At 42.4% G+C, this 13,604-nt stretch overlaps 1 protein-coding gene across 1 annotated transcript in view; it reads right to left on the bottom strand.

Moving 5' to 3' along the window:
* The window catches only part of GHR (growth hormone receptor), a 300,485-nt gene extending 297,162 nt beyond the window's left edge, over window positions 1–3,323 (bottom strand). The window contains exon 1 of the mRNA XM_025387793.1: window positions 2,863–3,323. The gene's annotated coding sequence lies outside the window, so the exon portion shown is untranslated. The remainder of the gene's footprint in view (window positions 1–2,862) is intronic.
* Window positions 3,324–13,604: the final 10,281 nt, after the last annotated feature.

Genomic DNA, 13,604 nt, shown 5'->3' with positions numbered 1-13,604 from the left:
TATTATTTATATTATCTGTTTCAGGTTGAAAAAAATTACTTGCCAGAAAGACATTCTGTACTGTCTTGTTTACACAATTGGCTGAGGGATGACTCCAGTCTTACCAGACTTCGATTCTTATCAATTGAAGATTGAAAAGGTGATTAGGTGATTTGAATGCTCATAACATTTAAATCATTACCACAGAAATTATAGGATTCTTTTTAAAGAAGAAAAAGTATTGGCTTGTATGGACACATGTAAACACATTAAGAAATATGTTATTTTCATTATTGACATACTTCTTAAAAATTGTTCTTTAAAAGCAAACCAAATTCTCATAGTTGTGCAATTTACCAGTGGTATAACCTGAGAAGTGTAATCTTCAGGTTAGCAGATTCAAAAAGCATAATCCATGCTTTTTTTCACTAAGCTAAACAATTTACTGTCCTACTTTCTCACTGTGTTACTCACATTTATCTTTACATTAACAGTGCTTACCAGGAGATACCCAAAGAAGGCTAGCCAAGTTGGACCAACTGCAGAATTTGTTTCCCTGATGCAAGATTTGCTTCATGCACTTGGAAGAAGCATGCTGCAACTGTGGCTCCATTTATTATATTATGCTATAAACATTATGTCCTGAGCTAACAAGATACTCAACATGACAATCCCATAGGTTACCAAGCACTGTAAACATCTGTTTAAGCAGGCGCCAGAGATAGCATAGGCCTCTAGTATCCATTTTAAAGTGGTTTATGATGTGGAGTCTGCTGTTTAAAAACTAATAATAAAAAACATGGGCCCAATCCTGGCTAGAATAAATTTTTGTGAGCACAGTTATGTTCATTTTGAAAAAAGAATGCATTCATCTCGTCACTTTGTCATTGCATTTATAGACTTTCATTTCACACCTTTGCCCATTAAGTGTTGGTTTGCATGGCCTTCAGGAGACCACAACTATAATTTCACTGTGATATATTTACTCCAACAACAACAACAACAACAAAAAGCTAAATGTTGACTCACCAACTTTCCTTAGATTAATGCAAAACAAAAGTTTACAAGGGTGGAAGAAGATGATGACAGATGGGACAACCCCTTTAAGCTACACATGATGTCTTCCAAAGGTCTCTAGGCCAAAACACATCCTTCCAGCTCCATCCAAAGGCCCATCTGAAGGGAAGCTGTAAATAACTGAAGACTCCTTGAAATCTAATCTGGGAACACTAAGCTTTGCTTTTCTCAAAGGAAAAAAGAGCTCCCAATCGCTAACAATCCTGTCTGCTGCATCAATTTTGTTTCTATCCAGCATTTTAATTTCTGGAAATGTTTCAACATTTATCATCAGAAAAAAGATACTTCTAGGGTGATTCAGGTGGAAACCAGCCTGGAACACCAGTTGCTCAGGAAACAGAACCTGAGCTGCCACAATATCCCATGTCCGGGAGAAAAGATGAGTGTCTTCCCAGGCACACACACCAGGGAGCCTGAACACCTCTGAAACCAGCCAGTCCCTGGACTGTGGACAGCAGCACCCTGAAAATCTCAAATTCATAGCTCCAACCTGTGTCTGTCTCCGAAGTTCTGTACTCACACATATTACACATCTCTTAGACCTCCCAAACGCCCTCCCATGCAGTTCTCCTGAGAACTCCCCAAACCCTCACTTCCAGTCCTCAGTCACTCAGGGCAATGGGTTTAGTTATTTTAAAGCCCTTAATACTTAATCCTATGCAGAAACCACTCTGACTTCCCAACACTTTGGCCTCCCGTTACCTTTCTCTGTCCCTTCCAAGGTCTCCTGGCTGCACAAACAGGCAGGCGGCACCTCTGTGGCCTCTTCCACCCTGCACACCCGACTGGCTCAGGCGCCGACACGCCTCCCCAGGCGCACACTCGCGCGCGCGCAAACAGCGCACACTTACACTCATTCAGGACACACAGTCCACGCCAGACCGAGAACCCCCGCAGCTCGGTCTCAGCAGGCATCTCCTCCGGCTATATGTAAAGCATTCGCCCCAAATAGACTTCCCCACGCACTCGCAGGTGGGTGACCCTGACCCGCACCCTCTGTGCCGCCAGCGCCCTCTCCCTAGACACGCGGCCACCCCATTGACCCGCAGCCTCTGGCAGTTTTGTCAAAACTTTAAGCCTGGTTGATTTTACAACCACTAGTTGTAGAGGCTCGGGGAGGACGGCTCGGGGAGGCTCGGGGAGGACGGCTCGCCACAATTTCCACTTAAGCCAATTCATGCGGACTGGTGGCTGTCACTCTACTGACCCCAGTTCCACCGGTGCCAATGTGCGGCTGCAGCCCGCACAAACGCGCAAAAGACTGCGCGCTCTGCGCGCCGTGTCCACGCGCACAGCTCGACCTTCCCAGTCTCTCCAGTCTCGCTGCCGGAGATCCTTCCCCGCGCAGCAGCAGCAGCAGCCTCGGCAGCTCTGCCTCAGCCAGGCAGATAATGGCAAACAGAAACACACTAGCAAAACTTTTATGACTTTAACAAAACTATCTCCGGAGTAAACCCCTCCACGCACCCTACTCGCGGGCCAGAGCAGACGCCAGAGTGGGATGGTTCGTCTGTCGCCCGCAACTCCCTGCCGCCCCCACCAACTTCCAGACACACACACACACACACACACACACACACACACACACACACGATTGGGTTACAACAACCCACCAGCAGAAAACAACTTCTTCGCAAGGAGGAGGGGAGCACAGCCAAGTCATCCGAAATAAAAAATCATCCATGTAAATATATAAGACAGATCCTCCCATTTTCATAAACAACTAGAGTCCCAGGGTTCACTCTCAGGCCCCCTGGCACAACAGGAGGAAAATAAAGCCAGACTCCCGGAGCCCCACTCCAGTACCTCCGAGCTTCGCCTCTGGAGAGAGAGCGCGGGTTCGCGTCTGCTCTGGGGCCAATGGTGCTGGGGCCTCCGGCCCGCGTGGCCTCAGCCCGGGGTCCCCGCCGCCGCCCGGGCTCAGCAGCAGCCGCCGCCGCCACCGCCACTGTAGCAGCCGCTGCTGCCGCCGCCGCCGCCGCTCCCTAGCCCTCCTCCTCTTCCCATGGCTGCGCCCTGCTTGGCAGCTCGTGGGCTGTCAGGCTTGGGGAGGAGAGAGGGGGCGGGGTAAAACGGGAAGGGAGGATGGGAGAGCAGGGGTGGGAAAAGGCGGCCACCGTTCACCAGGGGTCACGCCGGGCCTGGCCCGCCGCCCCCCAGATCCAGGCTGCAGAAGCGAAGGGGAAACCGACGTTCAAGGAGGCCAGTTCGAGAACTGCTGCGGAGAGACCGAGTGCCGCCCCGGCCAAGCATTCCGAGTTGCTGGGATGAAGTCTTCCCGGCGAGGAGCTGGAGTTGGTGCGTGTCACTCTCATCTGGGCTGCGCAGCTCCTCCTAGAGGAAGATATTGGTAGTTGCAATACACTTCCTTTTCTTTCCGCCTGCCTCTGTTCCCAAATGAAGGCAGGACCCACAAGAGCGTTAAGAGCAGTCCACAGACTCAAAGAAACACTTACAGAAAGATGAGTTATCTCCAGGAATGAGAGGAAAATCAGCAAGATAGCTTGGAAAGCGTGTTTAGCCATCCAACTATTGCCTTTCCATCAGCAATTAAGTTCCAAACTCCTGCTCACTGGGGCACAGTGAAAAAGAGAGTTAAAACTACGAAGGGCTTTATTGTGGAGGTTAGAAGACGGAGACAGAGAGATGGAGTAATTTACCGAGGAAACTCAGCATGTTAGCAGAGAGGTATATGCTAGAGGACAGGGATGTAGGGAGAGCAGACACAGGCCCCAGCCTGAAGTTCCTGAGCCAAGGAAAGGGTTTTAACTCTGCCTCACGCTGGACATAGTTCATCTGTCAAATGCAAGCCCTGCCTACTTCATTCACAAGAAGTTGTAAAAAGTGCTGCAGAAAGTTAAAGTTGTACATAAGCATGTCATTTTTGTACTGCATCAAACCCCGAGTCACTATGTGCTTTTCTGAGCAGAGAGTACAAAAGTCTAGCTCCAGGTTGTCTCAGATCTGAAGGAGAAGTTAGTCATGCGATCTTTCCACTATTTACTGACCGTCAATTGTAATGTCACTTACTTATAAGCTTCTAACAGCTTTGGCTTACTAAAGACCTTTTTTTTTTTTTTTTTTTTTTTTTAACAGAGCTCCCAGATACAACCCAAGTTTATACCCAGAGAGAAATGTTTCAACAACAACTTAAAGGAACCAAGTTTCTTTTCTTTAGAATAAAATATCTACAGAGCTTTGAAGTAGTACACGGTAGCCAAGACTTGAGAACGAACAGAGGATCAAAGACTCTGGGATAGCAGTTATCACATAAGATACCCCTATTTTCAAAGGAATCAAGTAAGTGAAAAACTGTTCCTTAGAATACTTTCAGAAGCTTAGCTGTGGCTCAAATACCCCAGCTGTTCCAGACAGACACCTAGAATGAACAAAAAAGGAAAGATTCTGGAAGGGGCATGTTTTATCATGGGGTGGGATGGTTATTGATCCTGAACTGCTCTTGTTCTATCCCATCTAAGAATAAGGAAGCTTCTATTTCCCCTAAGACTCTTCCCCAAACCATTGATTTCTGGGGTTTCATACTTTGCTAGAGCAATAGTGGTGCTTGGCTGTGTCTGGAGCTTTTAAAAGGGGAGGTACCCATATAGAGAAACTTGGGAAAGTAAAAGATTAGGGCACAGTCAAGAAAAACTCCTGCTGGGTGGTCCATACATGCCAAGCTGGCTGACTGTGCAGTCCTGGCAGGAGTAGAGACCAGACAGTCCTCAAATGCTGACTCCACTCCTGTCTGAAATGACCTTCCAAGTTGGACCTTCTTCAGAGCCTGGCACTACCAATCTCTGTTTATATCCTCTCTGTGCCTTCTCATCCTTTGCCCTTCTTCCCTGAGCTAGAGAATCTTGATCTAGTATAGGAGGTGCCAGACGGCATCATAAAAGATATTCTAAATTCTATTGTTTATGCTCTGAGATGAGCTCAGGGCCATACTTAAAAAAAGAACTGACTTCTTTTTTAGAAAATCTGGGTTCAGCAATATCCTCCATTCTGTGTGCCATGAAACTAGACTACTCCGGCTGCTGCTCTGTCTTTGATTTTTAAAAACTCATCATGCACAGAAAACATAGAAAAAGACACCTCAGTTAATATTATAGAGCTAGATATAAACCTGCAACTGACATGAAGGGCAGCCTTTATTTTTAAGCTTCATGAATAAAGGTCCCTCAATCTCATTTATGACCAGGTATTGGTCTATGGTAGTATGTGCCTCTTTATATATTCCAAATTGTGAGGGAAAATGTAGCAGGTATTGAGTTGATTAATTTGTTACAAGTTAAGGCATTCCAGAGCACATTTACCTTTTGAAGAGTGAAACTGCATTTGCTCATGGTTTCCACTCTAGTTGGAAGATCCTACTTTGTCCACCCAGAGAAATCCTTCTTCGCCTTAAAGTTCCAATCAATTATTTACTTTCTCTCTGAAGCTCTTCCTGACTATTCCCCAGGGTGGAATTTATTAGTTAATTCTCTGTGTATCAGCACCTTTATAGGCCTTTATATCTTCTTTTATTAAATATTGCAGTTTTTGTTATATGTCTGCTTTTCTCATTAATTAAGAGATTTCTGCGGGAGAAACTATATATTCTTAATATCTGTACCTGTAATGTCTAGGTTAGTGCCCAGTATTTGTAGGGTTTATATAGAGTGCCCAATAAATAATCAAATTGATTGAAAACTTCTATCTCTTGGATTTATAACTCAAACCCAGATCTCTCCACAGAGCTCCAGGCTAGCAACTGAGTATCTCCATTTGGATGTCTAACAGACCTCTGGAACTTGACATGTCCACATCTGAACTCTGGTTCTTTCTCCTTAAACATACGCCAATCACAGTGGGGACATTTTCATCTCAGTAGATGGCAACTACTTCCTGCCAGTTACTCAGGCCACAAACCTTTGAAATCATCCTTACTTCTTCTCTGCTCATCACATTCCACAATCAAAACTTGTCTATTTCTTTGAGAGGTCCAGAGATACGTGGTCTGAACCACCAGAATTTTTCAGATTACTGCAGTAGTCTCTCAACTCAACTGGTCTCCTTGCTTCAACAAATCCCACCCCTAACCCCCAACCAACACCAACAACAACCCAAAGTGTAAATTCAGTTGCCATAGTCATTCCTTTTAAAACTAGTATCATGCCATTCCCTCCTATGGTTCCCCATTTAAATCAGAATAAAATTCAAAATGGCCTCTGAGACCCTACATGAACTATGTACCTTTGCCCCACACCTCATCTCCCATGAATTTTCCCATCACTGCATCATCCATTCTGCTCCCAGCACACTGGCCTCCCTGCTGTTTCTTAAGCAGGCCAGGCAGACTCCTAACTTGGAGCCTTTGTGCTGGCTTTTCTCTCTGATTTAAACACATTTCCTCAAATATTCATTTGCTTTCTCCTATACTTCCTTGAAGTCTTTACTCAGATATTGGCCAACTTATCTTGACCAACCTATTTTACCTTATTATGGTCAACCCTTCCCTACTCTTTTATACATCCCCAGTAGGACTTAGCAAAAATTATAAACTGCCTTGAAGACAATACAAATAATTAGAAAATAATTCTGATTATATATATTCAAGTGCAGATATCTAGGTCAGATCACCATCTCCCCAAACCATGAAACACTACAGTATAAACTTCCTAAATCTACAGTTATCTGAGGTTAAAGCATGGCTTTGGTCACTCTGTTGTATTATAAAGTGCCAAAGCTTTTTCTTAAAACAAAACAAAAGAGGCCAAAACACTTCAAGTAGCATTTTATAGTTGTTTTGTTTTATAGCATTTGTAGTTGAAGAACATAGGATTGTTAGTCAGGAGCCTTGGGGTGCTGTGTGGGTCCTCTGTGATTTTGGGTAAATTAGTTACTAATCTCACAATGACTCCATTTCTTGGCCTGTAGAAGGTAGGGGTTACTCTCTGAGATCATTCATCTGTAAAATAAAGTATTAGATTGATATTTGTAAATCAAATTATGATGCCAAACATTTGTGATAAATTCTAAATTTATTTGAACAATATTTGACTAAATATCCGGGTACCATGGCCTAGCAAAGTTGACACATTGAGATGGTTAATTTTATGTGTCAACTTTGCTAGACCACAGTAACCAGATATTTGGTCAAATATTATTCTAGATGTTTTTGCAAAGGTATTTTTTAAGGTGAGATTAACATTTAAATCAATAGACTCTGAGTAAATCATATTGCCCTACATAACATGGTGGGCCTCAATCAATCAGTTGACTGACCTATCTATCCCAAAGAAGAGAAAATTCTGTCAACAAGCAGCCTTTGGACTCAAACTGCGTATCAACTATTCCCTAAATCTGCAACCAATTTACCCTGTAGATTTTTGACTTTTCAGTTTTCACAACTATGTGAGCAAATTTCTAAAAATAAGTCTTTCTATATATATCACATGTATATGACATATATATATATCCCATGTATATGACATATATATATATCCCTGATTAATACAATATTTACCTGGTAAAATTAATAATATTCTAATAAAACTTTATCCCTCTAATGCATTTTTTTAAACTAATACTAACATTCACCGTATTCTTTCATTCATACAGCAAATGTTGGTGAGCCTACATTATGACAGACTTTGTTCTAAAAACTTAGCATGCATCAGGGAACACAATTTATACCACACATCTACAAAGATGCTGCCCTCATGGGGCTTGCATTCTAGTTGAGAGAGACAATGAACAATAAACATAATAAGTAAATCACTGAAGCGCTGATTAAAGAAAACCATAGCAGGGTAAGACTCTCAAAAATGTCAGGTAGTGGGTATAAGAATGCTGAGAATTCCTTCCTTGCCTAGGACTCAGCATATCATGGAATTGAGCGTGTGATGCTTGTCAGCATATTGTCAGAGCTCTTTGACTAGGGTAATCTCTTTACTTTAGTCCCCTAGCTCCATCCCACAACTGCATTGGGTAAGGATGGCAAGAGAATCATGAAGGGAAAAAAAAGACTTAGGGAAGTATTTACTGCTTTCCCCCTATATTGGAAGGTAACAGGGAAAACACTATTTCATGATCTGGGAATTCTTAGCCAAAATTTATGAGGAGGTCCTAGAGCCAGGTGAAAGCTTAAAATTACCATTTATTGGAAAACAACCTAAGATGGCCTAATAGGAACAGCTCTGGTCTGCAGCTCCCAGCGTGATTGATGCCGAAGATGGGTGATTTCTGCATTTCCAACTGAGGAACCTGGTTCATCTCACTAGGAATGGTTGGACAGTGGGTGCAGCTCACAGAGGATGAGCCGAAGCAGGGTGGGGCATCGCTTCACCCGGGAAGCACAAGAGGTCGGGGAATTTCCCTTTCTTAGCCAAGGGAAGCCATCACAGTCTGTACCTAGAGGAACGGTACACCTCTGCCCAAATACTGCGCTTTTCCCTCAGTCTTCGCAACCAGCAGACCAGGAAGTTCCCTCCTGTGCCTGGCTCAGTAGATCCCATGCCCACAGAGCCTTGCTCACTGCTAGTGCAGCAGTCCAAGATCAAACTGTGAGGTGGCAGCCTGGCTCGGGGAGGGGTGTCTGCCATTGCTGAGGCTTGAGTAGGTAAACAAAGTGGCTGGGAAGCTTGAACTGGGTGGAGCCCATTGCAGCTCAATGAGGCCTGCCTGCCTCTGTAGACTCCACCTTTGGGGGCAGGGCATAGCTGAACAAAAGGCAGCAGAAATTTCTGCAGACTTAAACGTCCCTGTCTGACAGCTCTGAAGAGAGCAGTGGTTCTCCAGCATGGTGTTTGAGCTCTAAGAACGGACACACTGCCTCCTCAAGTGGGTCCGTGACCCCCATGTAGCCTAACTGGGAGATACCTCCCAGTGGGGGCCGATTGACACCTCATATGACCGGGTGCCCCTCTGAGACGAAGCTTCCAGAGGAAGGTTCAGGCAGCAATATTTGCTGTTCTGCAGCCTCTGCTGGTGATAGCCAGGCAAAGAGGGTCTGGAATGGACCTCCAGCAAATTCCAACAGACCCGCAGCTGAGGGTCCTGACTGGTAGAAGAAAAACTAACAAACAGAAAGAAATAGCATCAACATCAACAAAAAGCACATCCACACCAAAACCCCATCTGTAGGTCACCAACATCAAAGACCAAAGGTAGATAAAACCACAAAGACGGGGAGAAATCAGAGCAGAAAAACTGAAAATTCTAAAAACCAGAGCGCCTCTTCTCCTCCAAAGGAATGCAGCTCCTCGCCAGCAACAGAACAAAGCTGGATGGAGAATGACTTTGACGAGTTGACAGAAGTAGGCTTCAGAAGGTAGGTAATAACAAACTTCTCCGAGCTAAAGGACAATGTTCGAACCCATCACAAGGAAGCTAAGAATCTTGAAAAAAGATTAGACAAATGGCTAACCAGAATAAACAGTGTAGAGAAGACCTTAAATGACCTGATGGAGCTGAAAACCATGGCATGAGAACTACATGACACATGCATAAGTTTCAGTAGCCAATTTGATCAAGTGGAAGAGAAGGTTTCAGTGATTGAAGATCGAATTAATGAAATTAAGTGAGAAGAGATGTTTAGAGAAAAAAGAGTAAAAAGAAATGAACAAAGCCTCCAAGAAATATGGGACTATGTGAAAAGACCAAATCTATGTCTGATTGGTGTACCTGAAAGTGATGGGGAGAATGGAGCCAAGTTGGAAAACACTCTTCAGGATATTATCCAGGAGAACTTCCCCAAACTAGCAAGGCAGGCCAACATTCAAATTCAGGAAATACAGAGAATGCCACGAAGATAATCCTCAAGAACAACCCCAAGACAGGTAATCATCAGATTCACCAAGGTCAAAATGAAGAAAAAGCTGTTAAGAGCAGCCAGAGAGAAAGGTCGGGATACCCACAAAGGGAAGCCCATCAGACTAACAGTGGATCTCCTGGCAGAAACTCTGCAATCCAGAAGAGAGTGGGGACCAATATTCAGCATTCTGAAAGAAAATAATTTTCAACCCAGAATCTCATATCCAGACAAACTAAACTTCATAAGTAAAGGACAAATAAAATCCTTTACAGACAAGCAAAGGCTGAGAGATATTGTCACCACCATGCATGTCCTACAAGAGCTCCTGAAGGAAGCACTAAACATGGAAAGGAACAACTGATACCAGCCACTGCAGAAATATGCCAAATTGTAAAGACCATCGATGTGAGGAAGAAACTGCAGCTAACAGGCAAAATAACCAGCTAACATCATAATGACAGGATCAAATGCACACATAACAATATTAACCTTAAATGTAAATAGGCTAAATGCCCTAATAAAAAGACAAAGACTGGCAAATTAGATAAAGAGTCAAGACCCATCAGTGTACTTCACTCAGGATACCCATCTCACATGCAGAGACACACAGACTCAAAATAAAGGGATTGAGGAAGATCTACCAAGCAAATGGAAAACACAAAAAAGCAGAGGTTGCAATCCTAGTCTCTGATAAAAAAGACTTTAAACCAACAAAGATCAAAAGAGACAAAGAAGGCCACTACATAATGGTAAAGGGATCAATTCAACAAGAAGAGCTAACTATCCTAAATATATATGCACCCAATACAGGAGCACCCAGATTCATAAAGCAACTCCTTAGAGACCTACAAAGAGACTTAGATTCTCAGACAATAATAATGGGAGACTTTAACATCCCACAGTCAATTTTAGACAGATCAGCAAGACAGAAGGTTAACAAGGATATCCAGGACTTGAACTCAGCTCTGTATCAAGCAGACCTAATAGACATCTACAGAACTCTCCACCCCAAATCAACAGAATATACATTCTTCTCAGCACCACATCACACTTATTCCACATAGTTGGAAGTAAAGCACTCCTTAGCAAATGCAAAAGAACAGAAATCACAGCAAACTGTCTCTCAGACCACAGTGTAATTAAATTAGAACTCAGGATTAAGAAACTCACTCAAAACTGCACAACTATGTGGAAACCAAACAACCTGCCCCAGAATGACTACTGGGTAAATAACAAAATGAAGGCAGAAATAAAGATGTTCTTTGAAATCAATGAGAAAAAAGACACAACATACCAGAATCTCTGGGACACATTTAAAGCAGTGTGTAGAGGGAAATTTAAAGCACTGAATGCCCTCAAGAGAAAGCAGGAAAGATCTAAAATCAACACCCTAACATCACAATTAAAATAACTAGAGAAGCAAGAGCAAAGAAATTCAAAAGCTAGCAGAAAGCAAGAAGTAACTAAGATCACAGTAGAACTGAAGGAGATAGAGAAACAAAAAACTCTCCAAAAAAATCAATGAATCTAGGAGCTGGTTCTTTTGAAAAGATCAACAAAATTGATAGAACACTAGCAAGAATAATAAACAAGAAAAGAGAGAAGAATCAAATACACACAATAAAAAATGATAAAGAGGATATCACCACCGATACCCACAGAAATACAAACTAACATCAGAGAATACTATAAACTCATCTATGTAAATAAACTAGAAAATCTAGAAGAAATGGATAAATTCCTGGACACATACACCCTTCCAAGACTAAACCAGGAAGAAGTTGAATCCCTGAATAAACTAATAACAGGCTCTGAAATTGAGGCAATGATTAATAGCCCAATAACCAAAAAAAGTCCAGGACCAGATGGATTCACAGCCGAATTCTACGAGAGCTACAAAGAGGAGCTGATGCCATTCCTTCTGAAACTATTCCAATCAATAGAAAAAGAGGGAATCCTCCCTAACTCAATTTATGAGGCCAGCATCATCCTGATACCAAAGTCTGGCAGAGACACAATAAAAAAAAGAAAATTTTACACCAATATCCCTGATGAACATCAATGTGAAAATCCTCAATAAAATACCAGCAAACAGAATGCAGCAGCACATCAAAACGCTTATCTACCAAGATCAAGTTGGCTTCATCCCTGGGATGCAAGACTGGTTCAACATACACAAATCAGTAAACGTAATCCATCACATAAACAGAACCGAAGTCAAAAACCACGTGATTATCTCTATAGATGCAGAAAAGGCCTTCAACAAAATTCAATAGCCCTTCATGCTAAAAACTCTCAATAAACTAGGTATTGATGGGACGTATCTCAAAATAATAAGAGCTATTTATGACAAACCCACAGTCAATATCATAAAGAACGGGCAAAAACTGGAAGCGTTCCCTTTGAAAACCGGCACAAAACAAGGATGTCCTCTCTCACCACTCTTATTCTACATGGTGTTGGAAGTTCTTGCCAGGGCAATCAGGCAAGAGAAAGAAATAAAGGGTATTCAATTAGGAAATGAGGAAGTCAAATTGTCCCTGTTTGCAGATGACATGATTGTATATTTAGAAAACCCCATCATCTCAGCACGAAATCTCCTTAAGCTGATAAACAACTTCAGCAAAGCCTCAGGATACGAAATCAATGTGCAAAAATCACAAGAATTCCTATACACCGAAAACAGAAAAGCAGAGAGCCAAATCATGAGTGAACTCCCATTCGCAATTGCTACAAAGAGAATAAAATACCTAGGAATCCAACTTGCAAGAGATGCGAAGGACCTCTTTAAGGAGAACTACAAACCACTGCTCAACGAAATAAAAGAGGATACACAAAAAAATGGAAGAACATTCCAGGCCCATGGATAGGAAGAATCAATATCGTGAAATGGCCATACTGCTCAAGGTAATTTATAGATTCAATGCCATCCCCATCAAGTTACGAATGACTTTCTTCATAGAATTGGAAAAAACTACTTTAAAGTTCATATGGAACCAAAAAAGAGCCCGCATTGCCAAGATAATCCTAAGTCAAAAGAACAAAGCTGGAGGCATCATGCTACCTGACTTCAAACTATACTACAAGGCTATAGTAACCAAAACAGCATGGTACTGGTACCAAAACAGATATATAGACCAGTGGAAGGGAACAGAGGCCTCAGAAATAACACCACACGTCTACAACCATCTGATCTTTGACAAACCTGACAAAAACAAGAAATGGGGAAAGGATTCCCTATTTAATAAATGATGCTGGGAAAACTGGCTAGCCACTATGTAGAAAGCTGAAACTGGACCCCTTCCTTACACCTTATACAAAAATTAATTCAAGATGGATTAAAGACTTAAATGTTAGACCTAAAACCATAAAAACCCTAGAAGAAAACCTAGGCAATACCATTCAGGCCATAGGCATGGGCAAGGACTTCATAACTAAAACACCAAGAGCAATGGCAGCAAAAGCCAAAATAGACAAATGGGATCAAATTAAACTAAAGAGCTTCTGCACAGCAAAAGAAACTACCATCAGAGTGAACAGGCAATCTACAGAAAAGGAGAAATATTTTGCAATCTACCCATCTGACAAAGGGCTAATATCCAGAATCTACAAGGAACTTAAACAAATTTACAAGAAAAAATCAAACAACCCCATCAAAAAGTGGGCAAAGTATATGAACAGACACTTTTCAAAAGAAGACATTTATATAGCCAACAGACACATGAGAAAACACTCATCATCGTTGGTTATC

This window comes from Theropithecus gelada, chromosome 6, assembly GCF_003255815.1.
Source record: "Theropithecus gelada isolate Dixy chromosome 6, Tgel_1.0, whole genome shotgun sequence".
NCBI classification, from domain to species: domain Eukaryota; kingdom Metazoa; phylum Chordata; class Mammalia; order Primates; family Cercopithecidae; genus Theropithecus; species Theropithecus gelada.
This window is presented reverse-complemented; position numbering and strand designations above follow the sequence as displayed.